This window comes from Lagopus muta, chromosome 3, assembly GCF_023343835.1.
Source record: "Lagopus muta isolate bLagMut1 chromosome 3, bLagMut1 primary, whole genome shotgun sequence".
NCBI classification, from domain to species: Eukaryota; Metazoa; Chordata; class Aves; order Galliformes; family Phasianidae; genus Lagopus; species Lagopus muta.
Window position 1 is genome coordinate 58,954,428 of NC_064435.1, and position 10,474 is coordinate 58,964,901.

Genomic DNA, 10,474 nt, shown 5'->3' on the forward strand with positions numbered 1-10,474 from the left:
AGTGCAAGGTGTTGCATTTGGGTCTAGGCAATGCCAGATATGAGCACAGTGGGAGGAGAACTCACTGAGAGCAATCCTGCTGAGAAAGACTTGGGAGTCCTGATGGACAAAAAGCTGGACATGAGCCAGCAGTGTGCTCTTGCACTCCAAAAGGCCAACTGTGTTCTGGGCTGCATCAAAAGATGGATGGCCAGCAGGGCTAGGGAGCTGACTGTCCAACATTTTTTAGCTGATCTGATAATGATAGGAAAGGGAGAATGGCTTTAAACTGAAAGAGGGGAGATTTAGGTTAGATGACAGGGAGAAATTCTTTACTCAGACTGTGGTGAGGCACTGGCACAGCTGCCCAGAGAAGCTGTGGTGCCCCATCCCTGGCGGCACTCAAGGCCAGGTTGGATGGGGACCTGGGCAGCTGAGCTGGTGGGGGGCAGCCCTGCCCACAGTTGGGAGGTTGGAACTAGATGATCTTTAAGGTACCTTCCAACATAAGACATTCTATAATTCTATGAACGCAGTTTTGCAGTCCCAAAAGATCAGGGGAAAACACTGAACTGGATGGAGAGCCCTCCAGATTTGTGAACTTCTTGGGTTTGTACAGCAGCAGGTTTCCCAAGTTGGGAAAAATGTGCAGCCGTGGTCTTTGGAGCATTAAGATGGACCTAGTGGGTGTGCGCACCTACTGAAAATACAACCTGGTCCAATGTGATTTCCAAACCTGAGTACTCCCTGGGCTTGCTCTCAACATGTTCCTGCGCTCTGCTGAGCTCTTGGTGTTATGCATCTGTGTTTGGGGAGGGACCAGGCTGGGGGCAAGTGCCAGCTATCAGAGTGCTGGAATCTTGAACATTTGTGGATTTCCTTCTCCTTTCATCTCTCAGAAGGTGCACAAAACACTGCCAATTCAGTCTTCATTCCTGGCTTCGTTCATCACTTCACTGATGTGGACTGAGCATCTAACTCAGGCCCTGATTAAGGATTCTTCTCACAGATATCTGTATTTCAACTAGCTTGCTCCACATGTTCAACATGTACTTGATCATAGTAGCTAGAAAGTGATAGTTTCACATAGTAAAAGCTAAGATTCTAAGAAATGGAACAAAACCTTTAAATAAACATTACTGCAACAAGGGGCTTTTAAAGCTGTTCTGCATATCTCACTCACCCCCACAGCCCTGTTGTATGGGAACTGCTGAATCACAGCCTGAATCTCTGATTGATCACCTGAGGCGAGCAATGAGTCAGGCACAGGGGCACAGGTGAAGGCAATTCACCTGTGCTGCTGGAAGGGGTGGAGACTGGCTCCTAGACCTATTTAAGAGCTGGCTAGCAGTGGGGAAGGATCTGTTCTGGAGATTGCCTTTGCTGGTGTTTTGTGAGTGTGCCCAGGCTAGGGGTAAGCTTTCTATTTATTCTCCTTTGTTATCATAGTCTGCTTTTGCCTAACTCTCTTGTTTTTTTTGTGATTATAATATAACATCCTAAAATTCTTTGATTATACACCTGTCATCACTTAGGAAACAAAAAGTTAAAAGATATTTTTCTAATTTCTGGTGTGCTTGTGTATTCATATTCAGACACACTGAACTTAAATCCTGGCCAATTTGTAGTTTTCAGACAGAGCAACAGTTTTTAAAGCCATTGTAAGTGCCATATTATCTATTATCCCCTAGTGTGGATTTAAAGGCAGAACAAACTTAATCAGTATTATGACTTGACCAGTAATGTTGTCCCCAATATGGAGTGATCAAATACCACAGCATTAGATCAAGCACTGGGAAGAAGCCTAGGGAGAGATTTTCAGAAGTGAACACAGACCTGAATGATGCTCTGCTTATCATGAGAATCGTGGATAGTGACAGGGGAGAGTTGGGATGCAGAGAATGCATCCTTGGGAACTCCTTGGAACAATCCTGAGTGATTTTACCGGAGGACTGCTCTTGAAGTCTTACTGAAGCAGTCTGGTGCCCTTAGAAAGGTGTAAACATTGCCTAGGTCTGTGGCTGCTCTGATTGTCTATGTCCAATTTTTAGGTGGACAATGATTTTCAAGGGATGCCTTTCCTATATCCATTACTACTGTAGATTGCCATTCACAAGATCAAAAACACATTATATTTGAAACTGAAATACAGAACAGAGAGGGTGTCCCCTCAAGAGATAACTGCACAAAACAATATTAACTGCGAGGCAGGTCAAATGTTCACTGACACATCTTGACAATGCCCCTGTTCTTTACATTGACTCTATTTGATTAAACTGATTGAAATGCATTTCATACTTGCGCTTTGTCAGTCTATATTTTGGGCCTCATGAATAAAATGACACTAGATTGACTTACTCAGATACTTCACATAGCTTGTCATGTTCAATTAATTAATGTTGCTTGTACAGCGTGAGAATATGGAGATTTATCTTTTCATTTCTGCATTTGTTTTATAACTAAATAAGAGGATGATAAAGCATTAAATAGATGGACAACTGACACTTTAAATGCTTTCATTTCTTTAGAAACATACAACATAAATTTTAGAGATACACTTATAAATCATTAGTTAAAACAGGAATATTGCAGTACTATCTGAGAGTCGTGAATAAAACCAGCTATTTTTTCCTCTTTTTTTCCTTTTGTGTAATGGATGGAAACAGATCACACATGCAATTATTCTTTAGAAATCTGAACATGGATAATTTTAGTAAATCCCCAGAGTCTTAAGAGGAGACTTTGTCCTGAAGAGGCTTGTGATATGGATAGTGAAGTCATTAGAATTTTATTAATTTTAGTGACAACAGAGTGGTGCTTCCACTGTTTCGCTAAGTAATACCCATTTGGACTTTTGGAGTTTCTTATAATATCCAACCCCATTCTTCTTAAATATTTATCTTTAACAATGCTGAAGTCTATTTTACGGCAATCTGACTTTCATGTCAGCAACCAGAAATGACAAAACAAGCTTTTTCAGGCAACCTCATATTTTAAAAATTAGTCTGCAGGTTGAAGCCAGTATGTTTAATGAAGAATATGACAAAGTACACAGCTGTGTGTAAGATTTGTAATAATGCATTTTGATATCAAACCATGCTCACACTGGAGTTACGTTGCAACTCAACTGCAATATTTCTTTCATCCAATAATCATAGGACACTTTAAAAATCAATTTGCTCTGGTCCATGACAAGTATTTTCTTCAGTGTTCAAGAGCTGTCTTGTGTGCAATAAATGAGTTGTCCTTTAAGCTCCTTTTATATAGTAACTAAATAGCTTATTTAATTACTGACACTTACATAGGTTTTACAGACTTGCACTTATTTTCTGAACTCTTCTCCTGCACAAAACTGTTTGGTACACAGACACTAGGAAGGATGTGAGTGGCAGCTTCCTTAAGACAGTACCACCTCCTATTGCTATTTTACAACTGCAGTTTTTACAGAGAATGCTCAAGCACACTTATCCTGAGACAACAGAGATTCACGTTCTGCTGTTTATTCACATTTGACTCTAATTCAGTCACCACTTTCCAGATCATTCTTTTGCAAATAACAGGTTATTGCATTTTATCAGGTATTTTTTGTACAGACTAAGTCCAGACATCATATTGTTCTCATAACTGATTAATCCTTGCTCCCACTATTATTTTCCAACACCATGCTTACATTTTTGCCTGGATGAATGCACTGGAGCTACTCAAGACAGTTCCCAATGGCTCACTGCTATGAGCGTCCCTTGATGATATTGATTACCCACTGACTGTATTAGAATGAGAACAGAACAGCAGTGATGCATGTCTGTGCAGGTGTTGGGAAGCTGTTACTCCACTCAGAAACAAACTAAATTTACTGTAGTCCACAGGGTCCTTTACAGGACCACTTGTGCCCATGTGCTCTTCTTCTGATGGATGTTAAGTGGCACTCACACCATTCACATTTCATTTCTTGTGTGGACATATTTATTTGTCCAAAAACAGGATAATATCTCATCTCCTGAACCTTTCCTATTCATTATTTAATATTTTCATCCATTAAAATCCTTGTCCTTGTTTAAGTTATTTTTACAGTAGTCACATACCACGCCACAAGCAACACTTCAGCAGTCAAAGCAAAATGTTTCAGGGGCAGTTTCCACATCTTCACACCATCAGGCAGCAACCTGTATAATAAATGAACAGTTCAATATATTATGAACAATATTTATTTATGTGTTGCTGCTGATTATCAAAGAACAGGAGTTAATTTTGTGCCAATGAATAATCAAACCAGCCTTGCTATCCTCAGTAGAAGTTAATTAGTTTAGACTAACCACATTTCACTGGAATCACAGTACTTAAAGGACTAAACTTCACAGTGAAATTTGCTCAGTCAAAATCTGCTCACGCTGGTCTTCAAAAAGGGCCGAAAATATGATCCTGGTAGATACAGACCTATCAGCCTCACCTTGGTGCCAGGAAAGGTTATGGAATGGGTAATCTCAGAAGCCCTCATGGATCAATTAAAGGTCGGCCAGGCCCTGCATTCATAAACCCAGCATGGTATGGTATTTATGAATGGTAGATCCTGTTTGACCTGAACCTGACTTCATTCTATGACAAGGTAACTGCTTAGTGGATGAAGGTAAGGCTGTTGATGTGGTCTATCTGGACTTTAGTAAATACTTTGATACTGTCCCTCACAACATCTTCATGGAGAAGCTGGCTGCCCATGGTTTGGATGGGCATATGTTCTGCTGGGTGAAACACTGGCTGGATAGCCAGGCCCAAAGAGTTGCGGTCAATGGAGTTAAATCCAGTTGGAAGCCAGTCATGAGCAGTGTCCCCCAGGGCTCGGTATTGAGGCTGTTTCTGTATAACATCTTTATCAGTGATCCTGATGAGGGGATTGAGTGCATTCTCAGTAAGTCTGCAGATGACACCAAGTTGGGAGGGAGTGTTGATTTGCTGGAGGGTAGAAAGGCACTACAGAGGGATCTAGATAGACTGGATTGATGGATCAAGACAAACCATGAGAGTTTCAATAGGGCCAAATGTCAGGTGCTGCATTTTGTTCGCAACAACCCCAGGAAACCCTATAGGCTTGGGGAGGAGTAGACGGAAAGCTGCCTGGCAGAAAGGGACCTTTGTGTACTGATGGACAGTCGGCTGAATATGAGCCAGCAGTGTGCCCAGGTGGCCAAGAAGGCCAATGGCATCCTGGCTTGTATCAGGAATGGTGTGGTGAGCAGGACTAGGGAAGTCATCCTGCCCCTGCACTCAGCACTGGTGAGGCCTCACCTCGAGTACTGTGTTCAGTTTTGGGCACCTCAGTACAGAAAGTACATTGAGGTGCTGGAGCAGGTCCATAGAAAGTCAATAAGGCTGGTGAAAGGCTTGGAGAATGTGCCCTATGAGGAGAGACTGAAGGAACTGGGGCTGTTCAGTCTGGGGAAAAGGAAGCTGAGGAAAGACCTTATCGCTCTCATCAAATACCTGGAAGGTGATTGCAATGAGAGCAGGGTTGGTCTCTTCTCACTGCTGACTGGTGACAGGGTGAGGGGAAATGGCCTCAAGTTGCAGCAGGGGAGGTTTGGGTTGGATATCAGGAAAAACTTATTTACAGAAAGGGTGGTTAAGCACTGGAATAGGCTCCCCAGGGAGGTGGTTGAGTCACTTTCCCTGGATGTGTTTAAAAACCATTTGGATGTGGTGCTCAGGGACGTGATTTAGGAGAGGGTTGCTAGAGTTAGGGTAATATGGTTAGGTCATGGTTGGACTCAATGATCATTAAGGTCTTTTCAAACCTGAGCAATTCTGTGATTCTAAAATTGCCTTCGGCTTGAATTAGCCTCTGTGTGTACTGCAGAGAAGTAATGCCAGCACCAAACTCTAGGCAGATTTTAGAAGATCTAAGAACACCCCCAAGTCACAGTAAAAGCAAACAAGCTGTGAAGCCGTTCCTGCAGACACAATACTGTGGCATTTGTATGGTACATTTTTTTGCATTGTGCAAAGTAAAAACAAATTTCCAGCTTAGAACTTTGGGTAGACAGTCCCTCTGCCTTCAGAGTGTGAATGGTACTATTGGTTTTTTTATTTTCTACTGTCTGTTATAGTGAAATACAAGATCAGGAAGTATAAAATTGTATATCCTGGTAACCGGAGGCACCACAAGGATTTAACATGACAAAACCACCAGAGAGCATATAAGGTGAACAGGGGGCTGTCACATGGGTGGGGCTGGACCTCCCCCATCTCGTTGCTTCTTTCTAACTAATCCCATCAAGATTTCCCAGGCCATGAATGCTAACACCACAAGAAAAAAGGCTCAGTGACAAAAGTTAATAGCAATAGAATACAGTACAGCTGCTTATTCAATATCAGATGTGAATTAATTGGATGATATTGCAAACAAATTTGAGACAGTTTCAGATTTAGTCTGTCTTCACTGTGTAACACAAACAAAAGCTCATATATTGTGAGCAATTTACTAGGATACTTGCCTACAGCTCTGTGTAGCAGCTAAACAATTGGTTTGGCATTTTCAAAGAAACGGAACTGGTTCCCATGCTTCTTCAATACATCTAAATTAAAAGTATACTTATCTTTATTTGTAAAGTGCTAAATCCTTTTGTATTTCATGTTTCATTTAAGCCTTCTTCCTGTGATATTGCCAATGACTAAGAAAGATGGATTTCAGTGCACTCTCTGCTGCTTCCAGATGTACACATAATAGATGTCACTAAACATGAAATTTCAGATTTGTTTCACGTAGACAAATACATTCAACTTGTAAATCTTAATGTTAATGTTAAAGCCAAAATGGATGATTTTTTTTCCTTCTGTATCATAAAAGTCCAGTTATTAAGATAGTCAGTCTCCTTGCTTAGTTAATATAGAAAGGAGAGAGGAAATACCTGAAACACTGGTATATTGACAAGTGGAGTTTATATCTGGATTTTACATCTTTAAAAAGAATGTTATTTTGTTACAGAAAACAAGAGATGGTTTCTGTGTAGTTTCCTTCAGACTCGTTAGTTCCTACTGTCTTCACTGATGATGAACGTGTAAATCTGAATAAATATTTTAGTCCTGAGACAAAGAAAAAAGAAATAGAAGCATTTTGTTTTCAGTGTCTGTGCAATTCTGACTTATTTTCTTATACAGATGAATCTACTGGTCACTCTTGGAATAAGTTAGCTTTTCTGGACCTGAATATATAGCCCCTAAGAGACTTTTTGTCTGGTACTTGGATAGAAGAGTGAAAGAGAGCCAGCCATTTTATTCCCAGTGTGTTTTGCTGCATTTCCTGAGTGAACAAACCCTCTTCTGATCATGTGTTTCCCTGCCTCTTCAGGGGAGTGTGGAGATGTGGAGTTTTCCAGCCTTTCATGGCAGGAAAGAGAGTTATTTTTCAAGGAAGATCTCTCAAGCCTTTTCTGTTGACATGATCCACTGAGCATAGCATCTCATGCTTGGGAAAGTTATCTGCTCTACTTCTGCCCACATTTCCAGGTAAAGCAATACAGTATCTAAACGCCTGCTTCTTATCTCAGCTACACCTTGGCAGACTTGCACCTGTATATCAGAAATATGTATATAAAAAAGTACAGACAAATGTGCTGACTCCCTTCTCTTTGCCGTTTCTTTTTCAAACCTCTTTTGATAGTTTCCCGCAAGAAAGAGCGCGAGGAGTGTGTGCAAACACTTGTTCTCCACATTAAGCCTGACTGAATGATTTCTCTGCTATTCTGAGCTTCTGGTGAGCTGAAAATTACCAGCTGTACTGATTTGTGACAAACAGTGTGTGTATGCGTACACATGCGCATGTATGTACATGTGTGTATGTGCAGTCTGGAGAAGAAGAAACAAAGAGATTAACATCATCGTATGTGATGAAAATAAATTCATGTTTATGATCCAGTTACATGAAATACAAATGCAAGCAACAGCTTATGGTTAAAAAGTATTTATTGGAGCCCTCACATTGGCATATTATGGACTGTATGCTGAACAAGGAATTCTCTAATTCATTTATTTGCTGAGATACTGTAAACGAATAGGGAATCAAATACATAAGTACAGTTGTCATTGCTCAAATTTGGAAAAGAAAATGAGCTTGGGTTAGGGAAGAATACAGCTATGCTACTTGCACTTACTATCACAGGATGGCTGATCCACTCTAGCTGTGTTCAGAGTTATCAATAACAAGATAATTTTGTAATATTTTGCTTAATAAATGTAATAATGCTTAACACACACACATACAAAAGATTAGAAGAAATCAAGCTACCCAGGCTCAACAAGCTAACACTCCTCAGCTGATTTGCAGTGACAAATGGTAACTCATTAAACTACATAACATATTTGCCACCCTTTGAAGTCTATGCTCTTAAAAGTAAAATGGTAACAACCAAAGCTTTTTTAAAATCAGTGTTATGTCACCCCTTGCATGTCAAAATAAACCACAGTACCTATAAAAAACATGTGGTAACAACTCAAATCCCTAAATCCTTGCCAAAAGTTGACTTCAATAGCTGTCTACAGAGTCTGCCAGAATATTGTCAGCCAACTCATACCATGTGTGCCTTGTAGGGTAGTGGCTTCAAAAGGACATCAGATTTGCCAAAATCTCTCCATCTTTCAGACATAATCTTTGCCATCACTCATGAAATGTAGTGACATCTAACAGGAAGGAAATACATGATGGTCATCAGCACAGGGCACACCTAGGAGAAAACAAAGAATGGTTTTTAGACCTTGAATAGGAGCACTTTGTGTTGTCAAAATATAATTATCCAGACTAGGATGTATCATTACATCCTGAAATAACACTTTTAAAAACACTTCCTGTGAGCTGTGCTTACCAGAGAACCTGGGAGCCAACCACTCCTTTTAGGAGTTCAGACATTTATCTGAATTCCATAATTGATTTTCTCAAAGGATGTTTATAAACACAGTGTGAAAACTGCCTCTTTTCTGAACAAGCCTGTCTAACCTGTTCCTCCAACAGGACTGCTCTTAGAGAAGGCCTCTCCTCAGAGATTTTAAATATAGCCCATCTTTGACCTAAAATGTGCTGTTTTGGACTGGGAGATGGGCAAGAAGTGCAGAATTTGAAATTCAGAAGTGTGATTGTAATTTCACTGTAATCATAATCAGATGGCCACTGCATGAGAAACGAGGAGTTCTATGCTATAACTGAAGTCAGACCACTGCATATAGGACAGGCGTTTAGTACCATACAGTTCCTGTAGGCATATGGGAGAACCTTCCTACTTTTGGAAATGAAATTTGATGTTTTATTTCACCTAGCACAATAGGCAAGAACATAGACCATCGGTCTGCTTATGGGTTGAGAAGGCAGTATGAGTGATGGTTTGATGCAGAATCCACTCTAAGGAATGCAGTTCTTGTGTCTCTTTCATGAACTCAGAATCTCAGGATGGGCTAGCAAAAGATCACTGACAAACTTAGAAAGAACTCTGATAATCCCCATTATCAGTGTCATTTGCTCTGCCCTGAGAATTTTTCAAATCTGAACTTGTACATAGATTTGCATTCAATATCTATGTGTCTGGGGTTACAGGGACAGTGCTCTGCTTTGGCAAAATGAGCAAGAAGCAATGAAGGCTTGCATACTGGGCAGAATGACTTGAATGAGACAATCTACAAAGGATGCAAGAGAAGTTGGGGCAAAAGATACAATGAGAGCAGAAAGAAAAGGAAGAAAGGCAAAGAAGAGTGGAGTGGACAAAAGGGTAGCTAAAAAGGGAAGGCAGACAAAAGCAGCTTGGAAGCCTGCAAACCATTATATATTATAGATTTGCACACCAAACAGATGTAAAGGATTGGAATGAGTTTCATAACTGAAATGGCCAGTGTGGGAAAAGAAAGAAATATCTAGTTCCATTGAGGCTGAGGCTGGGTGTGAGTTCATTTCACAGAAAAATTCTAGCATCAGGGAACACTTTATGCTGATGTGTAAAGAGAATACTGGCAACAACTCTGCCAATGATGGCATGATGTGTACGGAGCAGTGGGGAGGTAGGGGGATACATACGTGGAAGACAAGAGCAGGTAGTTGGTAGAGAACTCCCCCTCCTCCCTTTGTCATCCAACATGATTAATGAACCTCTCTGTGGCTCTATCTTGGTCTCATCAGAGAAAGAATCCAGTTAGCTTTCTCATAATGGCAGAAGTAATTAAACAGGGGATCAACTTCAGAGGAACATAAAACACACACAAAAATCCGTCTCTTTAATGATATCCCCTACATCCTTTACTGGCGGGGTTTCTGCTAATCTAATACCTGTTAATTTTCTTTCTAATTAGGGCTACAACTCACCAGAGGCTGTTTTATACTTAATTTGTTGGGGTTTTATTATATGGCTCAACAGTCAGCCAACCACTGCATGCATCATGTGATCCTGCTTGAGATCTTTCAGGCATTACTGCACACTGAGGCCCTTGGAGAGAACGTGCCACTACAATTTGTGAGTCACCCGTTCTT

The 10,474-nt window shown here is 40.6% G+C and overlaps 1 long non-coding RNA gene across 1 annotated transcript; it reads left to right on the plus strand.

Moving 5' to 3' along the window:
• The first annotated feature begins 1,352 nt into the window (after positions 1-1,352).
• Positions 1,353-8,678, plus strand: LOC125690686 (uncharacterized). The gene is made up of 3 exons (XR_007375740.1): positions 1,353-1,393; positions 7,319-7,476; positions 7,631-8,678. It is a non-coding gene; the product is annotated as an uncharacterized LOC125690686 (long non-coding RNA).
• Positions 8,679-10,474: the final 1,796 nt, after the last annotated feature.